Here is a 17,924-nt window from a genome sequence, read left to right on the forward strand (position 1 = left end):
TTAATAGACATTGTCTAATTCTCTAGACATTTTAGATTTGGTGATTATGTAATCATTCCACAAAAACTTTTCAAAACATATATTGTGAACAAGTGGTACAATGTAAATATCTAGCAGCGTTACAAACTGTTAACTGAAATTTTGTCTTTCTGCACTACTCACTTTACACTGAAGGACAAAGGGGTTCTTATGCACTATGAAGTTTGGAATTTTTTTTTAAAGATATATTTATTTATGCATATAGAACTGAAGTATAGGCCAGAGGTACAGGGGCGGTGAGAGGCTTCACCAGAGACAGAGTAGGGAGCAGAACAGGCAGATCAACGACGTACACTGCTTAGGGGAGCAGCGGGCATGTCAGGAGAGCTCTGCTGTGCCATGTGGTCACCTCCGGGGGCGGGGATCGAACTATGCTGAAGTGGATTTAGCTTCTTAGTGCTGTGCTCTAACCCGCTGCACCACCAGGGAGGGCCCTGGAATTATTTTTAATACTCAGATGAGGAAAACTTTTAGACTGTGTTCTGAGCCCTTCCTGGTGACACAATGGGTTAAAGCACAGCACTAAGAAGCCATCTGCAGCCACTGCAGCAAGAGATCAATCTCGGCCCAGGGAGCTGACCCATATGATACAGCAGACCTCTTCTCTCCTGTCTCCCTGCTACTCTCCTCAACAGTGTATTTCAGTAGCTCTCTCTATCCTGCTCCCCACTCTGTCTCTGGTGAATCCTCTCACTCTAGCTTGTATCCCAAATCCTGTATTCATAAATAAAGAAATACTTAAAAAAAAAAAAAAAAAGACAATGTTCAAGTTACACTTTCAACAGAACAATAAGTTTTATGTTAAAAAGGGTCCAGGTAAATTTTGTTGTTGAATTTACTTAGCGCTAGAAGGTTCTCTGCATTTCTCAGTTTACATTGATGAATGTTGATTGAAATTGATTAAATGTAAGAAATAACATACAAATCAAATGAGTAGAAGTTGTTTACATTTCTCTATCAGCACCTACATGTCCATCAGGCAAACATACACTCAGGAATACAGGCTTCATGTGTTTATTTTATAGAGTTGCATAATGTAATTTGTAATTGTTTGGAATAAATCAGATCTGTGAAAAGACAATCCTAATCATGAATGACGGCTCTAGGGTTTGCTAAGCCTAAGATTCACCAAAAACAAAACACACAACATAAACCCTGAGGTCCTGTTCTTCTTCTTAGGAAAAATATGAATTTTCCCTAGTACATAAAAAATTATATTTTTAAGGATAAATATCCACTATTTGTGGAATTCCTTTTATGTACCTAGACTTGCTACTGAGTTTCACTAAGCACACGCAGGCTCTCATAAATGTTACCTCTATTTTATATGTTTATAGATCCTATGTAATGAGATTTTATTGTTATTCTTTATATCTAAAAAAGTGGCATTTACTTATTATTTTGAAACAAAAACAGACCATGATAACACCAAAAATTCATGGGAAGAGATTCAGGAGAAAAGCTCTTCAGTTTCCACATGTTATGATCATCCTTCATCCCATATATTCATCCATATGTCTATATCTATATGTGCCTGTGTGCACACACAGAATTAATTTTTAATCAGATACTAATCACTGAGCAATTTCTTTTGTGATAAGGGACAAACATGCATGGGTATTAACCAAGAATATTCTCAGGTAACTCGATGTATCCTTTTCTGTGATACAAATATGTTGAAATCCCAACACTCACACTTCTAACAAATACTACTTCTTTGTAGACCTTTAGTTAGATACTGACACAAGGAAAATAAAAACACAGCTTTCTTACAAAATACTTTTGAAATGTTTCCCTCACATATGAAAATATTTTTGGTCTTAAGAACTTAGATTCTCTGAGGATATCATTTGCATTTCTTTCACATTATGTACAACTTATGCAGTAATCTTTTCTACTCTGAAACCGAACGAATGCACAAGATAAAACTGATACTTAGGTCATTATCATGTAAGTATTTGACTTGGAGACCCTCTCTCAAATTTTCCCAAAACAATTTATTTCTACCTGTCATTTGATATAGTATTCCAGGCTGGATTGAGTGTGTTAGTCTAGAGATAATAGATGTTCAGGTAGGTTCTTGTAGAGGGCTTCTCTTTATCTCTCCGTTGTGTGTTCAGTTATAGCCACAGGCTCTTTATGATATTTGAACAACATCACACAGGATCTTAGGATCATTCTGTTTCAGACAACAGGGGAGTGACCACTGCCAGTGTAATGGAATACTCCATTTCCGCCTGCTAATGAACATCTTTAATAAATACTGTGTTGGTTGTGGAAATGACAATCTTTGCTGCCTTAAAGTCTGAGATCTAATTGGTATGAGTATGACTACTGTGAACTTCCCAAATATTTTCTATCCCTGTGCTGAATTTTAGAACCTTGATTTTTACTCAGGACAGCCATGTTTTTTTTTTTTTTTTTTTAAGCAAACTATTATATTTTCATTTATTTGTAGGTAGAAATGATCAACTCGATGTAAGTTGTAAAAGTCAGAATTCAAGGAATGTCTAAGTAACTGACTAACCTGGGAGCGAATCTTTCACCCTTTGCTATTGCCTTTCCCCTTAACATGGAAGGTGGGGTGGAGAAGTAGATTTCAGCATCCATCTTGCTGCCTTCAGCATGAAAGCCATAACCAGAAGAATTGTACAGAAAGGGTGAAAAAAGCGTAATGATTTGTGGACACACTACATGAGCACTGAATAGTTCATAATCGCTACCTCAGAATTTATGTGAGAAAATAAGCCATTAGTGGAAGATACTGTAGCTTTCTTAGACCTAAATGCAGTGCCTAAGGAACACAGTGGTCTAATTGCAAACCAGCACAATAAATTGAGCACATTTAGTGCTACTTTAACCATATAAAGCATATTCATTGTCTGTATCACCATCACACCCCATATTATCTGAGATAACTTGTGATAATTGCTTTGTTATTTATTGTCCATATTTTTCCTTTGTAACTTTCCCCTCCAAAACATAAATTCAGAAAGGTTCTGAACTTGTTTGCTTACTCACAGAGCCCCAGCATCTAGAAGTGCTTGGTTCATTGACTATGTTCTATAAATATGTTGAATAGGGAAAGTCGACTGAATGGAAAGTTGCGTCAGTAGGTGGATATCTATTGTAGCTTCCTCAGAAAATAGTATTTACTGTTTCTAGACTTCTACATGCATGTTTCCCTAGTTCTCAGAAGGCTAAGACTTTATCAATTAAAGAATTGTCGGCCCTCCCTGGTGGTGCAGCGGGTTAAAGCACTGCACTAAGAAGCTTAAGCCACTTCCGCATGAGTTCGAGCCCCGGAGGAAATCCACATGACAGGGCAGACCTCTCCTGACCCGCCCGCTGCTCCCCTCAGCAGTGTACTTTGTCAGTCTGCCTGTTCTGCTCCCTGCTCTGTCTCTGGTGAATCCTCTCACCCACCACATCTCTGGCTTGTACCCCAGTTCTGTATGAGTAAATAAATAAACCCTTAAAAAAAAGAAAAAAAAAAGAAATTAAAGAATTGAGAATAAGCCAAACTCGGACATAATTGAAGCATTAAATCATTTAACAGGTATGACAAGACAGCAGTTAAGTGTGACTATAGGAAAAGCATACTGATATATGGCTAAGTTTCATGCAACTATATATCATATAAGTATGCTCATAACTTCTGTAAATCATCATCCCAATCCTTTATATGTTGTTTGTGTTAGTCATTTTTTAGCATTCTTAGGAATATTACTATAACATATAATCTCATACAATTTTCTGCTTCCGGATAATATGTGGTCTAAAGAAAAAAAAAAGAATGTTACTTGCTGGGCATGATAAGAATAGTGTATCAGTGAATGGAAATTCCTCAAATTTTACAATGTATATAGAAATGTATACAAAAGCACTTTTAATCAAGACATTTCTGAAAACTCCACTTAACTATTACTTTGAGAAGAATATGATATCATCCCTCCTTTTAGTTAAGAACTTATTTTTTCTCTTAACCATTAGTGTTTAAAAGTAGTGTCAGCTGAATTCCAAAGTCTCTTGTATTTCATCACTTATCGAAACTCATGCAGAGTCTTTGACCAGATGCTTTCTTCTGAAAATTTATTATCTCCTAAACTCTACTACCAGTCAAGGTTTGTTAAAATCTCTACACCTATGTTTGAGCACTTCTGTAGAGCAGAACTTTAGGATGATCATTTCTGCGGTTTCCATCACTGGGCTGGGACTAGGGAAAGACAGCTGAATAGAAGGTTGGATCAATGGGTGGATACATATTTGTAGCTTGCTCAGAAAACGGTGTCTGTTGTTTCTGGACTTCTGCATAGATGCTTCCTTGCTTAGTGGAAGGCTTTTCTGCAGAAGGGTTTTCAGAACCTAAATCTGCCAGGTTGTGACATTCAACCTGAGATTTTCCTATTTGTTTATGATATAAGTCTCCCAATTAGGGGGCACCTATTTGTTTTATAAAAAAACAAACAAAACAAAACAAAACAAAAAAACTCTCCTGATCTGCCTGCTGCTTCACTCAGCTGTGTACTTCGTAGATATGCCTGTTCTTCTCCCTACTCTGTCTCTGGTGAATCCTCTCACTGTCTCTGAACCTCTGGCCTGTACCCCAGTTCTGTATACATAAATAAATAAATCTTTTATTAAAAAAGCAGCATTTTTTAAGTTCTGTAAAACATTAAACATATATGATGTATTAATAAGGGTCAATAAGAGAACAGTAAGGAAAGAATCTCTTTCCTATGGTGTAATTCATCTGAAATTTTTTTCTAGGGCATTTTTTTCTCATTTTTGACCTATGACCATAGTAGAAATTCATAACTTCTGGAACTCACCAATTTTTGTAGGAAAGTTTAATTTCTTTACAGCTGTTTGCTTCCTCTTAAATTTTTGTCTCTGTGTTTAAGTTTTATTTCTCTGCCCACGTTTCTCCTTTCCCACAACAGTGTAACAGAGAATGAAGTAAGTATTAAAATATCATGGCTAGAATTTTAGCATCTTGTATGCCTGACAGGAAGATTTGAGTATCTTTCTGGTATGTGTATTATACAGAATTTCACATGTACTGATTTGTTTTATTGCAATCATTCATAATACACAATACTTTTTAACATATTTTGAAATCTAGCCTTTTATATTGAATTAAGCAGTTTCCATTATTAAGGTACCTTATTATTATCAATGACATTGATTTGATAAAATATCTAATTTTGAAATTCCAAAAGTCCTTATGAAAAAATAAACTTTCAGTCTACACTATACTTTTTCATATGTATTGGAACAGTGTTTCTTAAGCAGGTATACTGTGACCAGAGGACAACTGGCAAGATCTGGACACTTTATTTGCACAACTGTGCATGTATATATGCACATGTATTCTTGCCGTGGACCAGCGCAGCAGGAGCAGGAGACAAGTTTCAGGGATTGCAATTCTGGCGCAGGGTGGACACGGATGAGGTTGAGTGACAGACAGACACGACTTCTAGGAGCGCATATCTGAATGTGTTCTATTTTTAAGAGTGCAGAGCATTTATACAGTTTTTCTTGGCAAGCAAATACAGGGGTACAATGATTTTTTTCAATAGAAGCGTGACAGGTAATACGTTAATTTCTTTTTGTTTCTGTGATGTTGCCAGGGACCCGAAAACCAACTTGGGGCCCCAGGAAACCACCGTGTATTCAAGGTTCAGTGCTGCTGAACAAAAACCCCTATCTATCACCTATGCCTTTCTAATCCTTTTAATTACTCTCTCCATTAATTTCACAAACCACCTGGTATACAGGAATTAATTGTATAATAATATTAAGGATTGTAAGGGAGTTTCTCGGAAGTAAATCAGTATCGAGAATAGAGGAAGTTACATTCCTATCAAGAGTATCATTAGAAACGAAGCACAATATCCATAGCATTTCTTTGTTGTGCATCAACAGAATCAGAAAACAAATCAAAAAGTTACAGTGACCATTCGAGAATCAGCCATTCTTTTATTCCTGGAGGACCACGTATTCCTCCCGTGTGCCGGGTACCTTTACCGTGCCAAGCTCTAAGGATTTCTCACTTAGGCACCACGGGAGGAGACGTGCTATATTCTACTCACATCTCATTCACATAGGCCACACTGATCCTCATCATATCATATAATGCACATGTAAATGTGCCCAGGTCAATATAATCTGGTCCCAAGTATCAATAGTGGTAAGGTTGAGAAAATGTGTGTTAGTATGATTGAATACCAAGTAACATCTTATTAAGAATTACATTTTCATCACAGTTTTCAGGACATTTAAGGTAAGATTTTTTTGTGGCATGAAAAAGTATTTTAGCAGTTCAGATAACATGCAGATCCAAACTTTCTATTAATAATTATAACAAAACTTATATCTAAAAATATGCATAGCATAAGGATAAAGCACATCACAGTATACTCTAAAGATTATCATACTTCTTTGGCTTGGGTAGTAAAAATAGGTATTCTCTTCCCAGATTAATACAAGGACAGGAGTCCCCTCACCCTCCCCAAAATCATTGAAGATATTATACATTTCTCTCATTTCTTAGGGGATTATTATATAAAAATGTTATTTGTTAACCTTGTTATTTTCATTATAAACATCCTGACATGATATCATGGAGTAAAATCTACATAGTTTATAATGCAGACACCCTAAGCTGAGAGTTTGAATAGAAGTGTTAAAGTTACCTGATATTATTTGGCTAGCACCCTGACAATAAGACAGAGGGGAAATAATTTGTTTCACTCTATTTCATTAGACAAATGACTTCTTATTTAATTGATCATTGCTTAATGGCAATATTTAAACCCAGGGAAAAAGATCAGGTCAATTTGCCAAGTTACATTAGTGTTAGTGATTTTGAAGACTTTTTCTAAATTCAGGTACTATGAAATTGAAGACTCCATGCTTCGAATCACTAGTATGAAAGGAAAATTGCCTCTAATCTGTGTTAAAATTAATCTAAAAAGTGCAATGGCATTATTAAAAGAATAGTGAATATTACTGAAATTCATATGGAACCACCAAAGACTATAAACAGCCAAACAAATGATTAAAAAAAAAAAAAAGGAGGAAGACTGGTGGTATCACATGCCTAGACATCAAACTATAGTATAAAACTATAATAATAAAACAGTATTGTATTAGAACAAAAACCAAGAAATTGAAGAGCCCAGAATCAAATTTTTACCTACACACCCACATGGACAGTTGATCTATGACAAAGAAGCCAAGAGTATATGTTAGAAAATGGAAGGTCTTTTCAATAAATTAAGTTCGGAAAACTAGACAACACCATGCAAAATAATAAAAATAGCCCACTATTTCACACTCATACACAAAAATTAACTCAAAATGGATAAGAGTCTTGGATGGAAGGCTTTAAACCATTTAAAAAAAAATGACAAGATAAGGGCATTGAAATGGAAGAAAAGGGAATCCTTTGTTGGTGCATTATGGAGCTTCCTCAAAAAAGGTTAAAATAGAAATATGATATGATCCAGCTACCCACTTCAATATATCACATTAGCCAAGTTTGGGAATAACCTAACTATCCATTGACAGCTGAATGGATAAAGAAGATGGGTATATATGTGCAATGAAATGCTATTCAATGGTTAAAAAAGGTGAAATCTGGCATTTCTGACAACATGAAAGGAACTAGAAGATAATATATTTAGTGAAATGAGTCAGATAGAGAAAAATACAGTCATATTTGGTAAAAAAAACAAAATGAGGCTGCATATTAATTTATAAAGCTATTATTGAATTCATATATTGCTACTGTACTAACTGTAATATTTAATATCTTCACAAGGATATAGCCAGCCTCACAGTAAACTTTAGTATTGCAGAAGGAAGACTGAGTGTTTGTTAATATTCATTAGACAATCAAAAAGTACTCATGGCTGTTCAGCACATATTTTCACTAAGAGAAATCAAGACTAAATGTGTATTTTTTGCCAAAGAATATAAGTAGAATTTTCTGGTCTTCAGTATGAAACACCATTAAATAATCATTTCTCTGAACTAACTGGATTAATATGCTTCCTTCAAAGAAAGAAATACAGTTACTTCTGCACCATAATAGGATGTTTTATTCTCTTTCTTGTGCTGTTTTTGCTTAGTGTAACAGCCGCTGAAAAACAGAGCTTTGCACTTGCAATCTAATAGTCAAATTATATATCTGCATTGCTGGATCATCTTGGGGGGATAATCTATGTTTCAATGCCATTTATTTAAGTAACAGAATTGAAAAACATAAATTTCTGTGAAGAACCAATACTACAACCATATGTAGTCAATAGAAAGTTAACTGAAAGTGTTGCAAAGTTAAGTCTGAAATGAAATCTAATTGTAAACACACACTGCTTCCTCTTGGCATTATAATATGCTTAACCAGTCAGTTTTATTTTTATTTTAAATGCTAGGGAACACGAATCAAATGCAATTCTCTCAGAATCTTGGTGTTTAAAGTGGATACTCAGAGATGATATGGCTGAAATTGGGTCCAAGCCCCCACAGACAATCTCCTCTAACCATTGTTTTCACCAACCAGAGCTTCTGAAGTTCCTTGCAGGCACACAGAGAGTGGCCCAAATGTCAAAACTGTACACCTATTTTGGGGAACTGTTGCAAATGAAATTGACATAAGAATTTCAGATAGAAATCAAGTGTAATGCTATGTGGTACATCTAGAAGGTAGTTGTTTGTTTCCTATTATTTCTTGGATAAATTTCTGTTCAAAATTTTTGAACAGAAGACAGGTGAAACTGCTAATATATACCAGTGGGGGCCACAGTTCTGTTTTCAGTTATCTTTATTCAATTTTATAATTTTGGTCTAAATTAATGTATGCTCACTCTGAGAGGCTATTTATGATTTAGAGTTTAGCAATATGAGTTTCTATCAATAGTTCTATGTATTTTATCACTCTTTAGAATATTAGATTTGTGTTATTATAAATGTATATATTATGCATTCACATTTGATTACATATCTAGTGCATAAACAAACATGCACCAATGGGAGTATGTTCAATTGAAAACAAAAATATTGCAAATGTTGGCATAAACATTAAAAGACAAACAACTTTAATTTAAATTCAAATTTTACATAAAGTGACTCCAAGTGTCTCTCATCTCATCTCTCAGCCTACTTCTCAGTGAATTCCCTGCATTTCTGAACACATGCTACACTTTAATATTCTGTGATTTTGCTAAAGCTGTTCTTTCAACTTGTCTTCACTTTTTTTCCTGCCAATTTTTCCTCTCACTTTTAAAAGCTCACCTCAAACCATATGTAATTCATTTAGGGAAGTTGAAATAGCTTTGGAGAACCTTGGTCAAAATAAACATTTTATAGCACACAATTGCAAGTTCCATTTCCATGGTGACTAGTCAAAGTTACGGACTTTCAACAGTGGGTACTGTGGAGTATCTGGCGAGGAGAAATTCAGTGCTGTGTTGTCTTAATTATCACTGTTTCCTTGCTAGATACAGGCTTAATTTTATTAGTAAGGAATAAATCCTCCTTTTTCAAGATGAGTGCTTGCCACCTTGAATAATTCAAGTAAATACATGAGGATTTTGTGCATTCCCAAAATAGGACATATGAGGGTCACAGGGGACAAAAATAGGAACAGTAATCTAAGTCTCCCTTACAATTCAAGTTCAGTACCAGGTGGCTGCATAAATAATTTCTATCAAATTTCCAAATATGATAGAATATCAATGCTCAACCTCTGAAACAAATTGAAAACATGGTGGAGAGCTCCCTAACAATTTTATCAGGCCAACACTACCTTGATTCCAGAACCACAGAAGGGAAGCACACACACACAGAGAGAAAACTCTAGATCATATCTCTGATGAACATCAATGCAAAAATGAATAAGTGCAAATTATGTTTTCAGCTTCTCTATAGGAATTAACTTTTTTTTTTAAAGATTTATTTATTTGTGCATACAGAACTGGGGTGCAGGTCAGAGGCTCAGGGGCGGTGAGAGGCTTCACCAGAGACAGAGTGGGGAACAGAACAGGCAGATGGAAGAAGCACACTGCTGAGGGGAGTAGCGGGCGGGTCAGGAGAGGTCTGCCACGCCATGTGGTCACCTCTGGGGCAGGCGGGAATTGAACTCATGAAGAAGCGGCTTTAGATTCTCAGTGCAGTGCTTTAACCCGCTGAGCCACCAGAGAGGGCCAGGAATTAACTTTTTTTTTTCAAGATTTACTTATACATACAGAGCTGGGGTACAGGACAGAGTTGTGGGGGTGGTGAGAGTCTTCACCAGAGACAGAGTAGGGAGCAGCACAGGCTGATTGATGAAGTACACTGCTGAGAGGAGCAGCGGGCGGGTCATTAGAGGTCTGCTGTGCCATGTGGATCGCCTCTGGGACAGGGATCAAACTCATGCTGAAGTGGCTTTAGCTTCTTAGTGCTGTGCTTTAACCCGCTCTGTCACCAGGGAGGGCCCAGAATTAGCTTTTTAAGATTTATTTATTTATGCATTGAATAATTGGCATGTAGGCCAGAGATGGGGGGTTGGAGGATTCACTAACGACAGAGTGGGGAGCAGAGCAGGAAAATATACTGAAATGCATTGCTGAGAGGAGCAGTGGGGAGACAGAAGAGGGCTGCTGTGCTATGTGGGTCAGCTCCCTGGGGATTGAACTAAGGTGACAGTGGTGATTGTACTGAACTTAACCACTATGCCACCAGAGAGGCCTCATACTACAGTAATTTTAACAAAAACATGCTAAGTAAAACTAAGGGGAAAGACTAGCTGAAGAGTTATAATGAGTGTGTCATTGCTGATATGAAAATGAGTCAAAGTTCTTAAATCATTCTCTTGAATAGATTTAATTGTATACAATATTTATATTTGCACTTCATATTATCAAATCTTATTTTGAACTCCAGGTGCAGAGGACGTAGTTAATCATAGCCTCTAGCCCATGTCATACATTTGCCCACTATGACCAATCTATGAAATACACAGGCCCCCATACGCCACTCCATTCCATCTCATGGGCATCTACTCTTGGTATTTAAACAAATTCACATGCTTGTGTAGTTTATCTTATGTTTTACATATATTTTGGATATAAGCCTCATATTGTTTTCTTTTGTCTATTTCAAATCAACACATAAGTTGTAGTCATGTCTTTATGAATATTTCATATGAATTTAAGTCTGTTTTAGACACTATAGTACACATTACATTCCTGGGACTTATAATAGGAAGTTTGTTCCTTTTGACCAACTTCATCATTTTATTTCCAGAATACCATTTCCAACCTCTGATAGACACTTAACATGACTCCAGGCTTCTATGAAAATGCTGCTATGATGAAGAGCCTTATCTATTATTTTTGTCCCTGATTGTCTTATCGCTACAGTTAGGTGAAGAGACAAGTCACATACTATACGCATTCCTAATTTCACTAAAACTAACCGATCACTCTGAAGAAAGATGGTGTCATAGAAACTCCCAACAGCAATCGCATATCGTACCATCCCTTGGTATTATCTGATTTTTATTTTTATTATTATTATTTTTGTTGTTAATCTGACAGCTATAATGTGGTAGCCTATGTCTGTGTACTTTTCTGATTATTTTAGCTTCCTGAATTTCTTCATGTGCATATTGTCAGTTAATAGCTTCCTGTTTTATTTTTGAATTTCCTATCCCTTAGGTGGACAGCAATTCTTCAGGTATATTCTAGATATTAAAGATGTAGTAGTGTTAGATATAGTAGCGATCACTTCTACTTCCATGCACCTTACAGACAAGGTAGAGCCTTGGGACAGTGATTCCAGTTTTCTTATAGTACCTAACAAATTCCGAGTCCTTGCGTGAGAAATGGCAGGAAATGTCTAGTTGTCTATTTGATGCTCTTGTTATCTGTTCACTCTCAGAGCATTTCAGCATCACTTGGCACCAGCTCCAAAGTTTCCAGCCTAGGACGAATTGCTAGCAGTGTTTTTTTCTATCCCACAAAAGTGACATCATGGACAGCTTTTCAAATAGCTGTGTGTTTGGAGTGAGGAGGTTTGGGGAGAGGATTTTAAAACAATAGCACACTTACTTTCCCCATGAAAACCTCATTTACATCTAAAACCCATAAACCTTGATTTGGGTAAGGTAAAATTAGCAGGGTTGCCTTATAAGGAGAGTGCAAAACAAACAAACAAAGCCCCGCCCTCCAAAAAAAAAAAAAAGAAGTTCAAAATGGCCTGGGGGAAACAAAAAATTTTTTTTTTTTTTTTAAAGATTTACTTACTTATGCATACAGAACTGGGGTACAGGCCCGAGGTGCAGGGGCTTTCAGAGGATTCACCAGCGACAGACTGGGGAGCAGACAGGCTGATTGATGAAGTACACTGCTGAGGGGAGCAGCAGATCCGTCAGAAGAGGTCTGCTGCACCATGTGTGTCACTGCCTTGGCTGGGAATCAAACTCATGCTGAAATGCCTTTAGGTTCCTACCTTTAACCTGCTGCACCACCAGGGAGGGCCCCTGATTCACATATCTTTTAACCCAACCACTTACCAAATAAACATTTTTAAAGGAATAAGGTCGAATAATGAAATTTTATTATAAAACTCTTCTAACAAATACCTTTGTGCTTGTTTTTATTCTTAGCTGAGAGGAATAACATGAAAGGCTTAGAGAGCAAATGAACTAATCAGTTGTTCATTGTTATATTGACCCTGATTAATCTCATAAGTAATTTGCAAAAAAATGCAAGCCGACATGAACTTTTTCTACAGCGTTACCCATAATTTGATCATTTCAGAACATTCAGGTGATTTTACTGAAAACAAGCAGATAGTTACTTTAAAAGCCTTAGACGGCCCTCCCTGGTGGCGCAGCGGGTTAAAGCACAGCACTGAGAATCTAAAGCCGCTTACGCATGGGTTCGATTCCCGCCTCCCCCGGAGGTGACCACATGGCGTGGCAGACCTCACCTGACCCGCCCGCTGCTCCCCTCAGCAGTGTACTTCGTCGATCTGCCTGTTCTGCTCCCCACTCTGTCTGTGGTGAAGCCTCTCGCCGCCCCTGAGCCTCTGGCCTGTACCCCAGTTCTGTATGCACAAATAATAAATCTTAAAAAATAAAAGCATTAGACAGAGAAACATCATGTAAAATACAAATATATGTAAAGCCTCCTCTTTATTAGATAATATACTATTGATAGTAAGAGTGAGTTAAGACATTTGATGTTTTGATTTTCCTTTGAAACTATACCGTGTGCATGTATGTGTGTTATGTGTGTGCACGGTCATTTGAATCACACCTACATTTGTTAAACATGCCCATTTTCAGAATATTTTATGCTCTTTGTCTTATTGACCACTTAATGCCATTAGCTGTATGCTTATTAAATATGTAAGAAATTGTTCATCTGTCTAAAGTAGTGTCCTTTATTGAGAAGTGAGTGCCAGAGAAATCATACAGAGAAACTAAAGGATTCTAGAAATTACTTGGAAAGTTATAGCTTGCTTTTTAAAGTAGGACAAAAAGTTGTTTAAATAGGATGGGAGGCCTTAGGGTATAGTGAACATTTTAATTGCATATTTAATTAGAAATATGCTAGAGAGGTAGTGTTGGTTTAGTTGAAGCTTATGGGCCTTGGCAAAACATTTTTTTCTAACTAATATTTTCTTTTACCTTTTCAAAAATTAGTTTGAGCTCAATAGAATTTAATTTTGTTGCTATTCATTAGAAAAGGATTAGAACCTTTTATGTTCCTATAAAAAAAATGAGTTGACAAGTATATTTTAAAGACTGTCTTTTCTCTTTTAATTAGCCTTGTTAGCTATTTAATACCTGAACATTGCCTTGCTTGACAGTTTGGAAAAGATTAAACATCACCTAAGTTGTATAAGAGCCAATGTCTTTTACATGTCTTACTACTTAACCTGCAGCTTCAATGTTGTGGTGTCAAGAATTTAAATATAATAGAAAATAGCCAAAATTTATATAAACAATAAGATGACCTGGTTGTCTAGATCTTAATGAATTCACATAAATTTGCTATTTATGTAAAGAAACTGAATTAAGACTAGCAAGAGTGAAGTAAAGCCTCGCACATATTTATTATACCGTCCTTAAGAGGACTTTTATCCTGTGCTCATGAGGTAGGTCATATAACAATACAGGAGCATGTGGTGACTTTCGATGATTTAATGATGAGGGTGTCACGAAAGCAGGGACAAGGGCTATTGTAATGCATGCCAGCAGAAGCTGCAGTAAAATTCACCTCTGACTGCAGAGTTTTTCCTGTCACCACTTTCCATTTTGTGCAGAATAAGTTGAAAGCATAAAATTACTCGAGGGACTTGAGATTACAGCCTTCCATCCATTCTTTATGGCATCCAGAGACTTAATCTTTCACGGAGACACTTGTATCAGTTACTATCGTGATGGTCTTTCAAGAGGTGTTATCTCTCTAACTGCATTTTCATTGTCATCAGATACTGACGGGGGCCAGTGGATGAGAGGATACTGCTGACTTCCATCATTATTGACATTCCTCTGTCTCTAGAAATGAGAAATGTATTCCTGGAGGGGGAAGCAAGCTACATGCAAGTAGCTACATACAAGTTACTTGAAAGGAAATTCAAGAGCTGGAAGGCAGAGCTATGGCCAAAGTGAAGTATTTGGCTTTTTTTTTTTTAAGATTTATTTATCTGTGCATACAGAACTGGGGTACAGGCCAGAGGCTCAGGGGCGGCGAGAGGATTCACCAGAGACAGAGTGGGGAGCAGAACAGGCAGATCTATGAAGTACACTGCCTAGAGGAGCAGCGGGCGGGTCAGGAGAGGTCTGCCACGCCATGTGGTCACCTCCGGGGCAGGCGGGAATCGAACTCATGAGGAAGCGGCTTTAGATTCTCAGTGCTGTGCTTTAACCCGCTGCGCCACCAGGGAGGGCCCAAGTATTTGGCTTTTAATAGAATAAAATCATGGGAGCTTCTGGATTGCTGAGACTGTGCATTTATAGGAGGAGGTTAATTACAGTGATTGTGTTCTTAGTTTTCCACTGCCATAGATTTAGCAGTTAAAAGCAATATCTGTAGTTCATGAATTGTGTGGTTACAATGCTAGTTATGACCCCTGTCAGGGTTCCTGACCTATGGTTTCTCCCTGATAAAATCCAGGTATTAGCTGGACTTATTCTAAGATAGATCCAAGGTACTTGTCCAAACCCACATGTTCAAGAAAATTCTACTCCTCAACTGTGACAAACTCAAGCTGCATTCCTCATCATATGTCTTCCTCCCTCCTTAGACAGCAATACGGATCTCCCTTACAACCTTCTTATACATAGCCTGACATCCGCCCACATTTAGTATAGGTGCTCAGAATAAAAAGAGTCCCTTTAAGGCTCAGCTTACTTATACAGGGTCAACTAAGATATCTTTGTCAAAAATATGAGATAATCTATCCCAACCATGGAATGAAAATCATCCATGGTCCTGGAGCTCACTGGGGGTTGCACAGCAGAGGTGGGGATCAAAGCCATCGAAGGATCTGGACTACTAAAGTTAGGGTTCATTGTAGGAAGATTTACTGAGCTTTCTCCTTTCTATCTACCCATTCTGCTTAAAATGAAAGTTTATATGTGTAAGTGTCATGGGTTACTACTATCTAAAGAATTCTTAAAGATAACTTAATGGAAGTTCAAATTCAAAGAAAGTCTTGGCAAAGCCCACAAACCAGCTAAACTAAGCATTACTATCTTAACACACTTCTAGTATACACCTGGGACGATTTGGCCCTATCACGAAGTTATAATGATGAGTGCATGGGTGAGTTCCCAGGCTCATGAAAACAGTCTTAATATGTGGTATCAGAGACGCAGATCTGTGAGGAAAAGGAACTGAAACAGTGTTGCTATGATGATGTGTGTATCTCAAAATAAAAGAGAAGTATTGTATAGCTCTGGGCACCTAAGCCTGAGTTAGTCCAATAATGATACAAAGGGCACAAGTTTAAAATTTGACTGGAATAAACTTTCCCACCACAGAAGTCATTTGTGCCTAAATATGTAGGCTTCTCTCTAAAAACAGGTCCTTAACAGGAAAAGGAAAATAGTGAGAATTGTGATTTTTAAATTTTATTTCAGAGGTTTTATAGAAACTGAAGTATTATCTGGACTTTCAAGGGTTACTAGTACCTGAATAATAAGAGCCAAAGAAGAGCATCTAGCATGAGTGAAAAACTTGGCAAGAAAGGATGAGTGTCAGGCATAGTGATTAAACCCAAGAAAAGCGTAATTAAACAGAATGGGTGGTGATTATGTCGTGGGTGCTTTTAAAATCCAGAGAGGCACTGTGTATCCAGACAGAAGCTGGAGAGACAAGGTAAAGTTGTTGTTTCCTAAAGATGAATGTGTGGATAACACATAGGATTGAGAAGATTGTGGGAATGCCACAGGCTTGGAGGTCAGAAGGCAGACATGCGATGCAAGTTGAAAGGTCTTAGTATAAGAACTTAAGAGTAGGGTCTTAAGTAGGGACTTACCAACCAGAGAAACCAGAACAAGTCTTAGAGATATTTCGAAGGGACAACCATTAGAATTGGTGACAGTTTGTCTTTCCCTCGGTAGAACTGGGGCATGCTATTGGTATCTTCTTGGTTTTCGACCTCATAGGTTAGAAGATGATTAGCACCATGACAGAACTGACTCTGGCTCTCTCTGGGAGCCAGCTTGGAGGACAAAGAGCCCAGCATCTTTAGGCATTTGAGCTTGAAAGGATGGCTCTGTATTAAAATATACGTGTTCTTTTCTCAGTTTGAAACGGCACTGGGAACAGCTGAGTTCATAATTAGAAATAGAGATTTTAAAATAATGAGTATAGAAGTGTTAGCAGAAGCCATGGGTGAATTATTTCACAGCGAACAAAAATGAACACATTAAAGGATTAAGGAAAGGGCTTTTTGAGGCCATCTCTGTTCGATGACGAGTGGAACCAATCAAATGGAAGTTAAGAGGTAAGAGAAGAGTAGTCGCCATTATAGGAGGCTGAGAGAGATGATCTGGAGAACCAAGAAAAAGTGATTGCTTGTTTCAATGAGAAAAGACAGAATTCTTATTTACTTTACTTAGCTCCCTGATAATATGCTCTCTATCTTCTTGGCTAAAACTTGTGTTTTTTGACAAAGATTTTTCAAAACATCCTATCAGCAGCAGGAACTTGAGGAAAAGATAGCATGTCTAGCATATGTTTAATTTTCTTTTTTTTTTAAGATTTATTTATTTCTGCATACAGAACTGGGGTACAGGCCAGCAGAGCAGGGGCGGTGAGAGGATTCACCAGCTACAGAGTGGGGGGCAGAACAGGTTGATTGGTTAAATACACTGCTGAAGGGAGCAGTGGGCGAGTCAGGAGAGATCTGCTGCACCATGTGGGTCACCTCTGGTCCAGGGATCCAACTCATACTGAAGGGGTTGTGGCCAGCTTGCAGTGTTGGGTTCTAGCCTGTTGCACCACCAGGGAGGACCCTACTTTTCAACTAGATAGCATGAAATACCCCACTAGGAGTCTGTTAGCCCATGTGGGTATGAAACTGGACTCATTAGAAAATCCTTGTTCCATTTTTCATGATGAAGTGATTCTTTCCTACACCACCCATGTAGACTAAGGTGTGAATTGTAGTGGTGACAACCAACTTTGTGCAAATAGAAAAAGTTGACTCCTTTATATATTTACTTTTTTCTTAAGTGATGCAAGTTATATTTGTGAAGAGAAATTTGACATACAACATTGTGTAGCATCAAGGTATAAAACATGTTGATTTAATATCTCTCCATCTTATAATTTGATCACCCATATGGATTCAGATAAACTCTTTATCATGTC

The sequence above is a fragment of the Condylura cristata genome, unplaced genomic scaffold (assembly GCF_000260355.1).
Source record: "Condylura cristata isolate star-nosed mole 26May11 unplaced genomic scaffold, ConCri1.0 scaffold00010, whole genome shotgun sequence".
NCBI lineage: Eukaryota > Metazoa > Chordata > Mammalia > Eulipotyphla > Talpidae > Condylura > Condylura cristata.